The following is an 18,880-nucleotide window of genomic DNA, read 5'->3' on the forward strand; positions in this document are numbered from 1 at the left end:
GAGCTGGTGGTCCATTATAGTGCAGCTGGACAGAGCCGGTAGTTCATTATAGTTTAGATGGACAAAGCTGGTGGTCCATTATAGTTTAGCTGGACAGAGCTGGTGGTCCATTATAGTGCAGCTGGACAGAGCCAGTGGTTCATTATAGTTTAGCTGGACAGAGCTGGTGGTTCATTATAGTTTAGATGGACAGATCTGGTGGTTCATTATAGTTTAGCTGGACAGAGCTGGTGGTTCATTATAGTTTAGATGGACAGAGCTGGTGGTTCATTATATTTTAGATGGACAGATCTGGTGGTTCATTATAGTTTAGATGGACAGATCTGGTGGTTCATTATAGTTTAGATGGACAAAGCCGGTGGTCCATTATAGTTTAGCTGGATAGAGCTGGTGGTCCATTATAGTTTAGCTGGACAGATCTGGTGGTTCATTATAGTTTAGCTGGACAGAGCTGGTGGTTCATTATATTTTAGATGGACAGATCTGGTGGTTCATTATAGTTTAGATGGACAGAGCTGGTGGTTCATTATAGTTTAGATGGACAAAGCCGGTGGTCCATTATAGTTTAGCTGGACAGAGTTGGTGGTTCATTATAGTTTAGCTGGACAGAGCTGGTGGTCCATTATAGTGCAGCTGGACAGATCTGGTTGTTCATTATAGTTTAGATGGACAAAGCCAGTGGTTCATTATAGTTTAGCTGGACAGAGCTGGTGGTCCATTATAGTGCAGCTGGACAGAGCCAGTGGTTCATTATAGTTTAGCTGGACAGAGCTGGTGGTTCATTATATTTTAGATGGACAGATCTGGTGGTTCATTATAGTTTAGATGGACAGATCTGGTGGTTCATTATAGTTTAGCTGGACAGAGCTGGTGGTCCATTATAGTGCAGCTGGACAGAGCCAGTGGTTCATTATAGTTTAGCTGGACAGAGCTGGTGGTTCATTATAGTTTAGATGGACAGATCTGGTGGTTCATTATAGTTTAGCTGGACAGAGCTGGTGGTTCATTATAGTTTAGATGGACAGATCTGGTGGTTCATTATAGTTTAGATGGACAGAGCTTGTGGTTCATTATATTTTAGATGGACAGATCTGGTCGTTCATTATAGTTTAGATGGACAGATCTGGTGGTTCATTATAGTTTAGATGGACAAAGCCGGTGGTCCATTATAGTTTAGCTGGACAGAGCTGGTGGTCCATTATAGTTTAGCTGGACAGATCTGGTGGTTCATTATAGTTTAGATGGACAGAGCTGGTGGTTCATTATAGTTTAGCTGGACAGAGCTGGTGGGTCATTATAGTGCAGCTGGACAGAGCTGGTGGTCCATTATAATGCAGATGGACAGCACTGGCTCTTCATTATAGTTAGACAGCAATGGTTTTGCATTATATTGCAGCTGGACAGCACTGGTGGATCATTATATTGCAGCTGGACACCACTGGTTGTTCATCATAGTGCAGCTGGACAGCACTGAATGTTCATCATAGTGCAGCTGGACAGCACTTGCAGATTATTATAGTGCAGCTGGACACCACTGGTTGTTCATTATAGTGCAGCTGGACAGCACTGGATGTACATTGTGGTGCGGCTGAACAGCGGATTATTATAGTGCAGCTGGACAGCACTGGATGTGCATTATAGTGCAGCTGAACAGAACTGGTGGGTCATTATAGTTTAGCTGGACAGAGCTGGTGGTCCATTATAGTTTAGCTGGACAGAGCTGGTGGTTCATTATAGTTTAGCTGGACAGAGCTGGTGGTCCATTATAGTGCAGCTGGACAGAGCCGGTGGTTCATTATAGTTTAGCTGGACAGATCAGGTGGTTCATTATAGTTTTGCTGGACAGAGCTGGTGGTTCATTATAGTTTAGCTGGACAGAGCTGGTGGTTCATTATAGTTTAGATGGACAGATCTGGTGGTTCATTATAGTTTAGTTGGACAGAGCTGGTGGTTCATTATAGTTTAGATGGACAGATCTGGTGGTTCATTATAGTTTAGCTGGACAGAGCTGGTGGTTCATTATAGTTTAGATGGACAGAGCTGGTGGTTCATTATAGTTTAGATGGACAGAGCTGGTGGTTCATTATAGTTTAGCTGAACAGAGCTGGTGGTCCATTATAGTGCAGCTGGACAGATCTGGTGGTTCATTATAGTTTAGATGGACAAAGCCGGTGGTTCATTATAGTTTAGCTGGACAGAGCTGGTGGTCCATTATAGTGCAGCTGGACAGAGCCAGTGGTTCATTATAGTTTAGCTGGACAGAGCTGGTGGTCCATTATAGTGCAGCTGGACAAAGCCGGTGGTCCATTATAGTTTAGCTGGACAGAGCTGGTGGTTCATTATAGTTTAGCTGAACAGAGTTGGTGGTTCATTATAGTTTAGCTGGACAGAGCTGGTGGTCCATTATAGTGCAGCTGGACAGAGCTGGTGGTCCATTATAGTGCAGCTGGACAGATCTGGTGGTTCATTATAGTTTAGATGGACAGAGCTGGTGGTCCATTATAGTGCAGCTGGACAGAGCCGGTGGTTCATTATAGTTTAGCTGGACAGAGCTGGTGGTTCATTATAGTTTAGATGGACAAAGCCGGTGGTTCATTATAGTTTAGCTGGACAGAGCTGGTGGTCCATTATAGTGCAGCTGGACAGAGCCGGTGGTTCATTATAGTTTAGCTGGACAGAGCTGGTGGTCCATTATAGTGCAGCTGGACAGAGCCAGTGGTTCATTATAGTTTAGCTGGACAGAGCTGGTGGTTCATTATAGTTTAGATGGACAGATCTGGTGGTCCATTATAGTTTAGCTGGACAGAGCTGGTGGTTCATTATAGTTTAGCTGAACAGAGCTGGTGGTTCATTATAGTTTAGCTGGACAGAGCTGGTGGTCCATTATAGTGCAGCTGGACAGAGCCGGTAGTTCATTATAGTTTAGATGGACAAAGCCGGTGGTCCATTATAGTTTAGCTGGACAGAGCTGGTGGTTCATTATAGTTTAGCTGGACAGAGCTGGTGGTCCATTATAGTGCAGCTGGACAGAGCCGGTAGTTCATTATAGTTTAGATGGACAAAGCTGGTGGTCCATTATAGTTTAGCTGGACAGAGCTGGTGGTTCATTATAGTTTAGCTGAAAAGAGCTGGTGGTTCATTATAGTTTAGCTGGACAGAGCTGGTGGTCCATTATAGTGCAGCTGGACAGAGCCGGTGGTTCATTATAGTTTAGCTGGACAGAGCTGGTGGTTCATTATAGTTTAGATGGACAAAGCCAGTGGTTCATTATAGTTTAGATGGACAAAGCCAGTGGTTCATTATAGTTTAGCTGGACAGAGCTGGTGGTTCATTATAGTTTAGATGGACAGATCTGGTGGTTCATTATAGTTTAGCTGGACAGAGCTGGTGGTTCATTATAGTTTAGATGGACAGATCTGGTGGTTCATTATAGTTTAGCTGGACAGAGCTGGTGGTTCATTATAGTTTAGATGGACAGAGCTGGTGGTTCATTATAGTTTAGATGGACAAAGCCGGTGGTTCATTACAGTTTAGCTGGACAGAGCTGGTGGTTCATTATAGTTTAGCTGAACAGAGCTGGTGGTTCATTATAGTTTAGCTGGACAGAGCTGGTTGTCCATTATAGTGCAGCTGGACAGAGCCGGTAGTTCATTATAGTTTAGATGGACAAAGCCGGTGGTCCATTATAGTTTAGCTGGAAAGAGTTGGTGGTTCATTATAGTTTAGCTGGACAGAGCTGGTGGTCCATTATAGTTTAGATGGACAAAGCCGGTGGTTCATTATAGTTAGCTGGACAGAGCTGGTGGTCCATTATAGTGCAGTTTGACAGAGCCGGTGGTTCATTATAGTTTAGCTGGACAGAGCTGGTGGTCCATTATAGTGCAGCTGGACAGATCTGGTGGTTCATTATAGTTTAGATGGACAATGCCAGTGGTTCATTATAGTTTAGCTGGACAGAGCTGGTGGTCCATTATAGTGCAGCTGGACAGAGCCGGTGGTTCATTATAGTTTAGCTGGACAGAGCTGGTGGTTCATTATAGTTTAGATGGACAGATCTGGTTGTTCATTATAGTTTAGCTGGACAGAGCTGGTGGTTCATTATAGTTTAGATGGACAGATCTGGTGGTTCATTATAGTTTAGATGGACAGAGCTGGTGGTTCATTATATTTTAGATGGACAGATCTGGTGGTTCATTATAGTTTAGATGGACAGATCTGGTGGTTCATTATAGTTTAGATGGACAAAGCCGGTGGTCCATTATAGTTTAGCTGGACAGATCTGGTGGTTCATTATAGTTTAGCTGGACAGAGCTGGTGGTCCATTATAGTTTAGCTGGACAGATCTGGTGGTTCATTATAGTTTAGATGGACAGAGCCGGTGGTCCATTATAGTTTAGCTGGACAGAGCTGGTGGTCCATTATAGTTTAGCTGGACAGAGCTGGTGGTCCATTATAGTGCAGCTGGACAGATCTGGTGGTTCATTATAGTTTAGATGGACAAAACCGGTGGTTCATTATAGTTTAGCTGGACAGAGCTGGTGGTCACATTATAGTGCAGCTGGACAGAGCCGGTGGTTCATTATAGTTTAGCTGGACAGAGCTGGTGGGTCATTATAGTGCAGCTGGACAGAGCTGGTGGTCCATTATAATGCAGATGGACAGCACTGGTTCTTCATTATAGTGCAGCTAGACAGCACTGGTTGTGCATTATATTGCAGCTGGACAGCACTGGTGGATTATTATATTGCAGCTGGACACCACTGGTTGTTCATCATAGTGCAGCTGGACAGCACTGAATGTTCATCATAGTGCAGCTGGACAGCACTTGCAGATTATTATAGTGCAGCTGGACACCACTGGTTGTTCATTATAGTGCAGCTGGACAGCACTGGATGTACATTGTAGTGCAGCTGAACAGCAGATTATGATAGTGCAGCTGGACAGCACTGGATGTTCATTATAGTGCAGCTGGACAGCACTGGGTGTACATTGTAGTGCAGCTGTGAACAGCGGATTATTATAGTGCAGCTGGACAGCACTGGATGTTCATTATAGTGCAGCTGGACAGCACTGGGTGTACATTGTAGTGCAGCTGAACAGCGGATTATTATAGTGCAGCTGGACAGCACTGGATGTTCAGTATAGTGCAGCTGGACAGCACTGGGTGTACTTTGTAGTGCAGCTGAACAGCGGATTATTATAGTGCAGCTGGACAGCACTGGATGTGCATTATAGTGCAGCTGAACAGAACTGGTGGGTCATTATAGTTTAGCTGGACAGAGCTGGTGGTCCATTATAGTTTAGCTGGACAGAGCTGGTGGTTCATTATAGTTTAGCTGGACAGAGCTGGTGGTCCATTATAGTGCAGCTGGACAGAGCCGGTGGTCCATTATAGTTTAGCTGGACAGATCTGGTGGTTCATTATAGTTTAGCTGGACAGAGCTGGTGGTCCATTATAGTTTAGCTGGACAGATCTGGTGGTTCATTATAGTTTAGATGGACAGAGCTGGTGGTCCATTATAGTGCAGCTGGACAGAGCCGGTGGTTCATTATAGTTTAGCTGGACAGAGCTGGTGGTTCATTATAGTTTAGATGGACAGAGCTGGTGGTTCATTATAGTTTAGATGGACAAAGCCGGTGGTTCATTATAGTTTAGCTGGACAGAGCTGGTGGTCCATTATAGTGCAGCCGGACAGAGCCAGTGGTTCATTATAGTGCAGCTGGACAGAGCTGGTGGTTCATTATAGTTTAGATGGACAGATCTGGTGGTCCATTATAGTTTAGCTGGACAGAGCTGGTGGTTCATTATAGTTTAGCTGAACAGAGCTGGTGGTTCATTATAGTTTAGCTGGACAGAGCTGGTGGTCCATTATAGTGCAGCTGGACAGAGCCGGTAGTTCATTATAGTTTAGATGGACAAAGCCGGTGGTCCATTATAGTTTAGCTGGACAGAGCTGGTGGTTCATTATAGTTTAGATGGACAAAGCCGGTGGTTCATTATAGTTTAGCTGGACAGAGCTGGTGGTCCATTATAGTGCAGCTGGACAGAGCCGATGGTTCATTATAGTTTAGCTGGACAGAGCTGGTGGTTCATTATAGTTTAGATGGACAAAGCCGGTGGTTCATTGTAGTTTAGCTGGACAGAGCTGGTGGTCCATTATAGTGCAGCTGGACAGAGCCAGTGGTTCATTATAGTTTAGCTGGACAGAGCCAGTGGTTCATTATAGTTTAGATGGACAGATCTGGTGGTCCATTATAGTTTAGCTGGACAGAGCTGGTGGTTCATTATAGTTTAGCTGAACAGAGCTGGTGGTTCATTATAGTTTAGCTGGACAGAGCTGGTGGTCCATTATAGTGCAGCTGGACAGAGCCGGTAGTTCATTATAGTTTAGATGGACAAAGCCGGTGGTCCATTATAGTTTAGCTGGACAGAGCCGGTGGTTCATTATAGTTTAGCTGGACAGAGCTGGTGGTCCATTATAGTTTAGATGGACAGAGCTGGTGGTTCATTATAGTGCAGCTGGACAAAGCCGGTGGTCCATTATAGTTTAGCTGGACAGAGCTGGTGGTCCATTATAGTGCAGCTGGACAGAGCCGGTGGTTCATTATAGTTTAGCTGGACAGAGCTGGTGGTTCATTATAGTTTAGATGGACAGAGCTGGTGGTTCATTATAGTTTAGATGGACAAAGCCGGTGGTTCATTACAGTTTAGCTGGACAGAGCTGGTGGTTCATTATAGTTTAGCTGAACAGAGCTGGTGGTTCATTATAGTTTAGCTGGACAGAGCTGGTTGTCCATTATAGTGCAGCTGGACAGAGCCGTGGTTCATTATAGTTTAGATGGACAAAGCCGGTGGTCCATTATAGTTTAGCTGGAAAGAGTTGGTGGTTCATTATAGTTTAGCTGGACAGAGCTGGTGGTCCATTATAGTTTAGATGGACAAAGCCGGTGGTTCATTATAGTTAGCTGGACAGAGCTGGTGGTCCATTATAGTGCAGTTTGACAGAGCCGGTGGTTCATTATAGTTTAGCTGGACAGAGCTGGTGGTCCATTATAGTGCAGCTGGACAGATCTGGTGGTTCATTATAGTTTAGATGGACAATGCCAGTGGTTCATTATAGTTTAGCTGGACAGAGCTGGTGGTCCATTATAGTGCAGCTGGACAGAGCCGGTGGTTCATTATAGTTTAGCTGGACAGAGCTGGTGGTTCATTATAGTTTAGATGGACAGATCTGGTTGTTCATTATAGTTTAGCTGGACAGAGCTGGTGGTTCATTATAGTTTAGATGGACAGATCTGGTGGTTCATTATAGTTTAGATGGACAGAGCTGGTGGTTCATTATATTTTAGATGGACAGATCTGGTGGTTCATTATAGTTTAGATGGACAGATCTGGTGGTTCATTATAGTTTAGATGGACAAAGCCGGTGGTCCATTATAGTTTAGCTGGACAGATCTGGTGGTTCATTATAGTTTAGCTGGACAGAGCTGGTGGTCCATTATAGTTTAGCTGGACAGATCTGGTGGTTCATTATAGTTTAGATGGACAGAGCCGGTGGTCCATTATAGTTTAGCTGGACAGAGCTGGTGGTCCATTATAGTTTAGCTGGACAGAGCTGGTGGTCCATTATAGTGCAGCTGGACAGATCTGGTGGTTCATTATAGTTTAGATGGACAAAACCGGTGGTTCATTATAGTTTAGCTGGACAGAGCTGGTGGTCACATTATAGTGCAGCTGGACAGAGCCGGTGGTTCATTATAGTTTAGCTGGACAGAGCTGGTGGGTCATTATAGTGCAGCTGGACAGAGCTGGTGGTCCATTATAATGCAGATGGACAGCACTGGTTCTTCATTATAGTGCAGCTAGACAGCACTGGTTGTGCATTATATTGCAGCTGGACAGCACTGGTGGATTATTATATTGCAGCTGGACACCACTGGTTGTTCATCATAGTGCAGCTGGACAGCACTGAATGTTCATCATAGTGCAGCTGGACAGCACTTGCAGATTATTATAGTGCAGCTGGACACCACTGGTTGTTCATTATAGTGCAGCTGGACAGCACTGGATGTACATTGTAGTGCAGCTGAACAGCAGATTATGATAGTGCAGCTGGACAGCACTGGATGTTCATTATAGTGCAGCTGGACAGCACTGGGTGTACATTGTAGTGCAGCTGTGAACAGCGGATTATTATAGTGCAGCTGGACAGCACTGGATGTTCATTATAGTGCAGCTGGACAGCACTGGGTGTACATTGTAGTGCAGCTGAACAGCGGATTATTATAGTGCAGCTGGACAGCACTGGGTGTTCAGTATAGTGCAGCTGGACAGCACTGGGTGTACTTTGTAGTGCAGCTGAACAGCGGATTATTATAGTGCAGCTGGACAGCACTGGATGTGCATTATAGTGCAGCTGAACAGAACTGGTGGGTCATTATAGTTTAGCTGGACAGAGCTGGTGGTCCATTATAGTTTAGCTGGACAGAGCTGGTGGTTCATTATAGTTTAGCTGGACAGAGCTGGTGGTCCATTATAGTGCAGCTGGACAGAGCCGGTGGTCCATTATAGTTTAGCTGGACAGATCTGGTGGTTCATTATAGTTTAGCTGGACAGAGCTGGTGGTCCATTATAGTTTAGCTGGACAGATCTGGTGGTTCATTATAGTTTAGATGGACAGAGCTGGTGGTCCATTATAGTGCAGCTGGACAGAGCCGGTGGTTCATTATAGTTTAGCTGGACAGAGCTGGTGGTTCATTATAGTTTAGATGGACAGAGCTGGTGGTTCATTATAGTTTAGATGGACAAAGCCGGTGGTTCATTATAGTTTAGCTGGACAGAGCTGGTGGTCCATTATAGTGCAGCTGGACAGAGCCAGTGGTTCATTATAGTTTAGCTGGACAGAGCTGGTGGTTCATTATAGTTTAGATGGACAGATCTGGTGGTCCATTATAGTTTAGCTGGACAGAGCTGGTGGTTCATTATAGTTTAGCTGAACAGAGCTGGTGGTTCATTATAGTTTAGCTGGACAGAGCTGGTGGTCCATTATAGTGCAGCTGGACAGAGCCGGTAGTTCATTATAGTTTAGATGGACAAAGCCGGTGGTCCATTATAGTTTAGCTGGACAGAGCTGGTGGTTCATTATAGTTTAGATGGACAAAGCCGGTGGTTCATTATAGTTTAGCTGGACAGAGCTGGTGGTCCATTATAGTGCAGCTGGACAGAGCCGATGGTTCATTATAGTTTAGCTGGACAGAGCTGGTGGTTCATTATAGTTTAGATGGACAAAGCCGGTGGTTCATTGTAGTTTAGCTGGACAGAGCTGGTGGTCCATTATAGTGCAGCTGGACAGAGCCAGTGGTTCATTATAGTTTAGCTGGACAGAGCCAGTGGTTCATTATAGTTTAGATGGACAGATCTGGTGGTCCATTATAGTTTAGCTGGACAGAGCTGGTGGTTCATTATAGTTTAGCTGAACAGAGCTGGTGGTTCATTATAGTTTAGCTGGACAGAGCTGGTGGTCCATTATAGTGCAGCTGGACAGAGCCGGTAGTTCATTATAGTTTAGATGGACAAAGCCGGTGGTCCATTATAGTTTAGCTGGACAGAGCCGGTGGTTCATTATAGTTTAGCTGGACAGAGCTGGTGGTCCATTATAGTGCAGCTGGACAGAGCCGGTGGTTCATTATAGTTTAGCTGGACAGAGCTGGTGGTTCATTATAGTTTAGATGGACAGAGCTGGTGGTTCATTATAGTGCAGCTGGACAAAGCCGGTGGTCCATTATAGTTTAGCTGGACAGAGCTGGTGGTTCATTATAGTTTAGCTGAACAGAGCTGGTGGTTCATTATAGTTTAGCTGAACAGAGCTGGTGGTTCATTATAGTTTAGCTGGACAGAGCTGGTGGTCCATTATAGTGCAGCTGGACAGAGCCGGTAGTTCATTATAGTTTAGATGGACAAAGCTGGTGGTCCATTATAGTTTAGCTGGACAGAGCTGGTGGTCCATTATAGTGCAGCTGGACAGATCTGGTGGTTCATTATAGTTTAGATGGACAAAGCCGGTGGTTCATTATAGTTTAGCTGGACAGAGCTGGTGGTCCATTATAGTGCAGCTGGACAGAGCCGGTGGTTCATTATAGTTTAGATGGACAAAGCCGGTGGTTCATTATAGTTTAGCTGGACAGAGCTGGTGGTCCATTATAGTTTAGCTGGACAGAGCTGGTGGTCCATTATAGTGCAGCTGGACAGAGCCGGTGGTTCATTATAGTTTAGCTGGACAGAGCTGGTGGTCCATTATAGTGCAGCTGGACAGAGCTGGTGGTCCATTATAGTGCAGCTGGACAGATCTGGTGGTTCATTATAGTTTAGATGGACAATGCCAGTGGTTCATTATAGTTTAGCTGGACAGAGCTGGTGGTCCATTATAGTGCAGCTGGACAGAGCCGGTGGTTCATTATAGTTTAGCTGGACAGAGCTGGTGGTTCATTATAGTTTAGATGGACAGATCTGGTGGTTCATTATAGTTTAGCTGGACAGAGCTGGTGGTTCATTATAGTTTAGATGGACAGATCTGGTGGTTCATTATAGTTTAGATGGACAGAGCTGGTGGTTCATTATATTTTAGATGGACAGATCTGGTGGTTCATTATAGTTTAGATGGACAGATCTGGTGGTTCATTATAGTTTAGATGGACAAAGCCGGTGGTCCATTATAGTTTAGCTGGACAGATCTGGTGGTTCATTATAGTTTAGCTGGACAGAGCTGGTGGTCCATTATAGCTTAGCTGGACAGATCTGGTGGTTCATTATAGTTTAGATGGACAGAGCCGGTGGTCCATTATAGTTTAGCTGGACAGAGCTGGTGGTCCATTATAGTTTAGCTGGACAGAGCTGGTGGTCCATTATAGTGCAGCTGGACAGATCTGGTGGTTCATTATAGTTTAGATGGACAAAACCGGTGGTTCATTATAGTTTAGCTGGACAGAGCTGGTGGTTACATTATAGTGCAGCTGGACAGAGCCGGTGGTTCATTATAGTTTAGCTGGACAGAGCTGGTGGGTCATTATAGTGCAGCTGGACAGAGCTGGTGGTCCATTATAATGCAGATGGACAGCACTGGTTCTTCATTATAGTGCAGCTAGACAGCACTGGTTGTGCATTATATTGCAGCTGGACAGCACTGGTGGATTATTATATTGCAGCTGGACACCACTGGTTGTTCATCATAGTGCAGCTGGACAGCACTGAATGTTCATCATAGTGCAGCTGGACAGCACTTGCAGATTATTATAGTGCAGCTGGACACCACTGGTTGTTCATTATAGTGCAGCTGGACAGCACTGGATGTACATTGTAGTGCAGCTGAACAGCAGATTATGATAGTGCAGCTGGACAGCACTGGATGTTCATTATAGTGCAGCTGGACAGCACTGGGTGTACATTGTAGTGCAGCTGTGAACAGCGGATTATTATAGTGCAGCTGGACAGCACTGGATGTTCATTATAGTGCAGCTGGACAGCACTGGGTGTACATTGTAGTGCAGCTGAACAGCGGATTATTATAGTGCAGCTGGACAGCACTGGATGTTCAGTATAGTGCAGCTGGACAGCACTGGGTGTACATTGTAGTGCAGCTGAACAGCGGATTATTATAGTGCAGCTGGACAGCACTGGATGTGCATTATAGTGCAGCTGAACAGAACTGGTGGGTCATTATAGTTTAGCTGGACAGAGCTGGTGGTCCATTATAGTGCAGCTGGACAGAGCCGGTGGTCCATTATAGTTTAGCTGGACAGATCTGGTGGTTCATTATAGTTTAGCTGGACAGAGCTGGTGGTCCATTATAGTTTAGCTGGACAGATCTGGTGGTTCATTATAGTTTAGATGGACAGAGCTGGTGGTCCATTATAGTGCAGCTGGACAGAGCTGGTGGTTCATTATAGTTTAGCTGGACAGAGCTGGTGGTCCATTATAGTGCAGCTGGACAGAGCCAGTGGTTCATTATAGTTTAGCTGGACAGAGCTGGTGGTCCATTATAGTGCAGCTGGACAGAGCTGGTGGTTCATTATAGTTTAGATGGACAGAGCTGGTGGTTCATTATAGTTTAGATGGACAGAGCTGGTGGTTCATTATAGTTTAGATGGACAAAGCCGGTGGTTCATTATAGTTTAGCTGGACAGAGCTGGTGGTCCATTATAGTGCAGCTGGACAGAGCCAGTGGTTCATTATAGTTTAGCTGGACAGAGCTGGTGGTCCATTATAGTGCAGCTGGACAGAGCTGGTGGTTCATTATAGTTTAGATGGACAGAGCTGGTGGTTCATTATAGTTTAGATGGACAGAGCTGGTGGTTCATTATAGTTTAGATGGACAAAGCCGGTGGTTCATTATAGTTTAGCTGGACAGAGCTGGTGGTCCATTATAGTGCAGCTGGACAGAGCCGGTGGTCCATTATAGTGCAGCTGGACAGAGCCAGTGGTTCATTATAGTTTAGCTGGACAGAGCTGGTGGTCCATTATAGTGCAGCTGGACAGAGCCGATGGTTCATTATAGTTTAGCTGGACAGAGCTGGTGGTTCATTATAGTTTAGATGGACAAAGCCGGTGGTTCATTGTAGTTTAGCTGGACAGAGCTGGTGGTCCATTATAGTGCAGCTGGACAGAGCCAGTGGTTCATTATAGTTTAGCTGGACAGAGCCAGTGGTTCATTATAGTTTAGATGGACAGATCTGGTGGTCCATTATAGTTTAGCTGAACAGAGCTGGTGGTTCATTATAGTTTAGCTGGACAGAGCTGGTGGTTCATTATAGTGCAGCTGGACAGAGCCGGTAGTTCATTATAGTTTAGATGGACAAAGCCGGTGGTCCATTATAGTTTAGCTGGACAGAGCCGGTGGTTCATTATAGTTTAGCTGGACAGAGCTGGTGGTCCATTATAGTGCAGCTGGACAGAGCCGGTGGTTCATTATAGTTTAGCTGGACAGAGCTGGTGGTTCATTATAGTTTAGATGGACAGAGCTGGTGGTTCATTATAGTGCAGCTGGACAAAGCCGGTGGTCCATTATAGTTTAGCAGGACAGAGCTGGTGGTTCATTATAGTTTAGCTGAACAGAGCTGGTGGTTCATTATAGTTTAGCTGAACAGAGCTGGTGGTTCATTATAGTTTAGCTGGACAGAGCTGGTGGTCCATTATAGTGCAGCTGGACAGAGCCGGTAGTTCATTATAGTTTAGATGGACAAAGCTGGTGGTCCATTATAGTTTAGCTGGACAGAGCTGATGGTCCATTATAGTGCAGCTGGACAGATCTGGTGGTTCATTATAGTTTAGATGGACAAAGCCGGTGGTTCATTATAGTTTAGCTGGACAGAGCTGGTGGTCCATTATAGTGCAGCTGGACAGAGCCGGTGGTTCATTATAGTTTAGCTGGACAGAGCTGGTGGTTCATTATAGTTTAGCTGGACAGAGCTGGTGGTCCATTATAGTGCAGCTGGACAGATCTGGTGGTTCATTATAGTTTAGATGGACAGAGCTGGTGGTCCATTATAGTGCAGCTGGACAGAGCCGGTGGTTCATTATAGTTTAGCTGGACAGAGCTGGTGGTTCATTATAGTTTAGATGGACAGATCTGGTGGTTCATTATAGTTTAGATGGACAGAGCTGGTGGTTCATTATAGTTTAGATGGACAAAGCCGGTGGTCCATTATAGTTTAGCTGGACAGATCTGGTGGTTCATTATAGTTTAGCTGGACAGAGCTGGTGGTCCATTATAGTTTAGCTGGACAGAGCTGGTGGTTCATTATAGTTTAGATGGACAAAGCCGGTGGTTCATTATAGTTTAGCTGGACAGAGCTGGTGGTCCATTATAGTGCAGCTGGACAGAGCTGGTGGTCCATTATAGTGCAGCTGGACAGAGCCGGTGGTTCATTATAGTTTAGCTGGACAGAGCTGGTGGTTCATTATAGTTTAGCTGGACAGAGCTGGTGGTCCATTATAGTGCAGCTGGACAGAGCCGGTGGTTCATTATAGTTTAGCTGGACAGAGCTGGTGGTTCATTATAGTTTAGCTGGACAGAGCTGGTGGTCCATTATAGTGCAGCTGGACAGAGCCGGTGGTTCATTATAGTTTAGATGGACAAAGCCGGTGGTTCATTATAGTTTAGCTGGACAGAGCTGGTGGTCCATTATAGTGCAGCTGGACAGAGCTGGTGGTCCATTATAGTGCAGCTGGACAGAGCCAGTGGTTCATTATAGTTTAGCTGGACAGAGCTGGTGGTTCATTATAGTTTAGATGGACAGATCTGGTGGTCCATTATAGTTTAGCTGGACAGAGCTGGTGGTCCATTATAGTGCAGCTGGACAGAGCCGGTGGTTCATTATAGTTTAGCTGGACAGAGCTGGTGGTTCATTATAGTTTAGATGGACAAAGCCAGTGGTTCATTATAGTGCAGCTGGACAGAGCCAGTGGTTCATTATAGTTTAGCTGGACAGAGCTGGTGGTTCATTATAGTTTAGATGGACAGAGCTGGTGGTTCATTATAGTTTAGATGGACAAAGCCGGTGGTTCATTACAGTTTAGCTGGACAGAGCTGGTGGTTCATTATAGTTTAGCTGAACAGAGCTGGTGGTTCATTATAGTTTAGCTGGACAGAGCTGGTTGTCCATTATAGTGCAGCTGGACAGAGCCGGTAGTTCATTATAGTTTAGATGGACAAAGCCGGTGGTCCATTATAGTTTAGCTGGAAAGAGTTGGTGGTTCATTATAGTTTAGCTGGACAGAGCTGGTGGTCCATTATAGTGCAGTTTGACAGAGCCGGTGGTTCATTATAGTTTAGATGGACAAAGCCGGTGGTTCATTATAGTGCAGCTGGACAGAGTTGGTGGTCCATTATAGTGCAGCTGGACAGAGCTGGTGGTTCATTATAGTTTAGCTGGACAGAGCTGGTGGGTCATTATAGTGCAGCTGGACAGAGCTGGTGGTCCATTATAATGCAGATGGACAGCACTGGTTCTTCATTATAGTGCAGCTAGACAGCACTGGTTGTGCATTATATTGCAGCTGGACAGCACTGGTAGATTATTATATTGCAGCTGGACACCACTGGTTGTTCATCTTAGTGCAGCTGGACAGCACTGAATGTTCATCATAGTGCAGCTGGACAGCACTTGCAGATTATTATAGTGCAGCTGGACACCACTGGTTGTTCATTATAGTGCAGCTGGACAGCACTGGATGTACATTGTAGTGCAGCTGAACAGCAGATTATTATAGTGCAGCTGGACAGCACTGGATGTTCATCATAGTGCAGCTGGACGGCACTGGGTGTACATTGTAGTGCAGCTGAACAGCGGATTATTATAGTGCAGCCGGACAGCACTGGATGTTCATTATAGTGCAGCTGGACAGCACTGGGTGTACATTGTAGCGCAGCTGAACAGCGGATTATTATAGTGCAGCTGGACAGCACTGGATGTTCAGTATAGTGCAGCTGGACAGCACTGGGTGTACATTGTAGTGCAGCTGAACAGCGGATTATTATAGTGCAGCTGGACAGCACTGGATGTGCATTATAGTGCAGCTGGACAGAGCTGGTGGTTCATTAAAATGCTGCTGGACAGAGCTGGTGGTTCATTATAGTGCTGCTGGAGGAGCTGGTGGTTCATTATAGTGCTGCTGGAGGAGCTGGTGGTTCATTATAGTGCTGCTGGACAGAGCTGGTGGTTCATTATAATGCTGCTGGAGGAGCTGGTGGTTCATTATAATGCTGCTGGACAGAGCTGGTGGTTCATTATAGTGCAGCTGGACAGAGCTGGTTGTCCATTCTTAGATTTTTGTTGTTTTTACATTTTTATAGGGCTTGGGACTTACTGAAATCTAGCATATTTTCTTGCTGTTTTTTCTCATATGTATTGAATGAAGCCAAATCAATTTATTCAGTCATTTGTTGAATCGGTTGGTTTTCTTCCTGAATGAAATGATTGCATAGCGTCACTGTGACTCAGGAGTAGGGTTGAATATCCTTGCGTGGTCTGGTGGGTTACGTACAGCTACAGTTTGAATTCTCGGTGAAGATGATTTATTTGATGTAATTGATGAAAGATCATGCAACATGTATGAAATTGTATTCATTTTATGTTATGAATTGTGGATGTGGAGATGAGGGTTTAAGCCAGCTGTCTTTCGCTAACATAACTAGTGCTGAAGGATTAGGGCTTTTTGAGGGCGACTCGGTTTCAGTTCAGCTATTAACAAATATTCACAGTTTTTTTTCTATTTCGTTTTAGATTTCAAAAAGTTACATTAAATGCATAATGCATTACATGGATTGAATGCTGTAACACATACAACAATGAATACAATTCAAATCATAACAAATCAAATTTTATTTTATTTGTCACATACACATGGTTAGCAGATGTTAATGCAAGTGTAGCGAAATGCTTGTGCTTCTAGTTCCGACAATGCAGTAATAACCAACAAGTAATCTAACTAACAATTCCAAAACTACTGTCTTATACACAGTGTAAGGGGATAAAGAATATGTACACAAAGATATATGAATGAGTGATGGTACAGAGCAGCATAGGCAAGATACAGTAGATGGTATCGAGTACAGTATATACATATGAGATGAGTATGTAAACAAAGTGGCATAGTTAAAGTGGCTAGTGATACATGTATTACATAAGGATGCAGTAGATGATATAGAGTACAGTATATACGTATGCATATGAGATGAATAATGTAGGGTATGTAACATTATATTAGGTAGCATTGTTTAAAGTGGCTAGTGATATATTTACATAATTTCCCATCAATTCCCATTATTAAAGTGGCTGGAGTTGAGTCAGTGTCAGTGTCAGTGTGTTGGCAGCAGCCACTCAATGTTAGTGGTGGCTGTTTAACAGTCTGATGGCCTTGAGATAGAAGCTGTTTTTCAGTCTCTCGGTCCCAGCTTTGATGCACCTGTACTGACCTCGCCTTCTGGATGATAGCGGGGTGAACAGGCAGTGGCTCGGGTGGTTGATGTCCTTGATGATCTTTATGGCCTTCCTGTAACATCGGGTGGTGTAGGTGTCCTGGAGGGCAGGTAGTTTGCCCCTGGTGATGCGTTGTGCAGACCTCACTACCCTCTGGAGAGCCTTAAGGTTGTGGGCGGAGCAATTCCTATGATGGTAGTGACTACCCATTACTCCTTATCCCTTATTAACCATAACTTATTCACATTACTTTACATTAATAAAACATTTCAGTTGTTGTGTATATTACATTTGTTTTATTTGATGACTATTATTTCATTCCAAGTCATCATCTCATCTCAATAGAGCTGCTCCCTACTGTATGCTGTCTGACAAAATCACTATTTTGGTAGTTCTTCAAAGTAGGTAATACATGCTTTTATGACCGCTGAATACCAACTATCAATCACTTAAATCATGTATTTTCAGCTAGAAGCAATTGCTCTTTATCCCTCTGGATGTAGCATTCTTCTCTCCCTCTCCATGTCTGGCCCACACCACTGATAATCCATTATATTGGCTAGATCCTCTAGTCGCCGCTCTAACAATGAAAATAAAATGTCTTCAAAAATGGAGTAGGTAGGAGCCAAGATCAGGCGGGACCATTCTAGCCAATGAAAGGGCAGATATATATGTGTGAACAACAGGCACAACTACGATATAAAGTGTTTTTTCTCAAAGGATGTCACTTGTCCTACTTATATCAGTACACTTGTAACAACCTAAGCAATGTGAAAAGTATATTTGATCGAGTAAATAAGCAGAAAATAAGCCATTGCATATTTTGTTAACCAAATTCGACACTCATTGACATCCCCCCCAAAAACCTCCTCACTTGGTTAGCAAAAAAAGAGGAAAAAACAGCACCTGTTGGAGAAGACTAGGTTAGGGCCAGTTATCCCTCTCACTTTGGCTCTTCCTCTCCGCCCACACTAAACTAACGTAGCAGATGTAAAAGAAACACAGGCTGGGCAAGTAGGCATGCAATGGATTATGGTCATTGTAGTTATTGATCACTTTTTCTGCACTTAACTATGTAGAATATTGGCCTATTGGAAACTACAACTCCCGACTACATATTTTCACAAAAAAATTGATGAATGGATTCGACGTGGTGTAAAAAACAAGAAAAATTACAACATTTTGGTTAATCATTCGGCACTAAACAGAACAGAAGTCTTACCCACCATAGATGAGTACTTCCGGGTTGTGGAGCGAGCCGGTCGCATCCGCGCTTCGGTCTGCAGGTTGTATAACTTTTTCATTACATTTCATTACATTTCATTATAGTACAACGGTCTGATTTGTCTAATCTTAGCAATTTCTTCTTAGCTAGCTACATAGTCGTCGTTGTATCAAAGATAATTGCGTAATTATCGTATTTCGTCGTCTCCTATCTGCCCAACACGTTCACCGTCTACCGTAGCACTGTAGTAACTATCACACTCAACTGAACGACTTGATTAGTGTAGTGTTAGCTAGCTACATAGTTGTCTTTGCTGTCTTCGTATCCAAGATAATTGTGTAGTTTAGAGTGTGGAGTCTTAGAGTGATAATTGCGTTATTATCGTATTTCGTCGTCCTCCTATCTGCCTAGCAGCTAGCCAGCTAGCATACGTTCACCGGCTACCGTAGCACTGTAGTAACTATCACACTCAACTGAACGACTTGATTAGTGTAGTATTAGCTAGCTACATAGTTGTCTTTGCTGTCTTCGTATCCAAGATAATTGTGTAGTTTAGAGTGTGTAGTCTTAGAGTGATTATCTTAATTCACCGAGGTTAGCTAGCCAGCTATTTTGTCGTCCTTAACGTAGGAGACACTCCTAGCTAGCCAATAGCCAGCCAACGTCTACTGAATAGAACTT

This window comes from Oncorhynchus nerka, linkage group LG28 (genome assembly GCF_034236695.1).
Source record: "Oncorhynchus nerka isolate Pitt River linkage group LG28, Oner_Uvic_2.0, whole genome shotgun sequence".
Lineage (NCBI taxonomy): Eukaryota > Metazoa > Chordata > Actinopteri > Salmoniformes > Salmonidae > Oncorhynchus > Oncorhynchus nerka.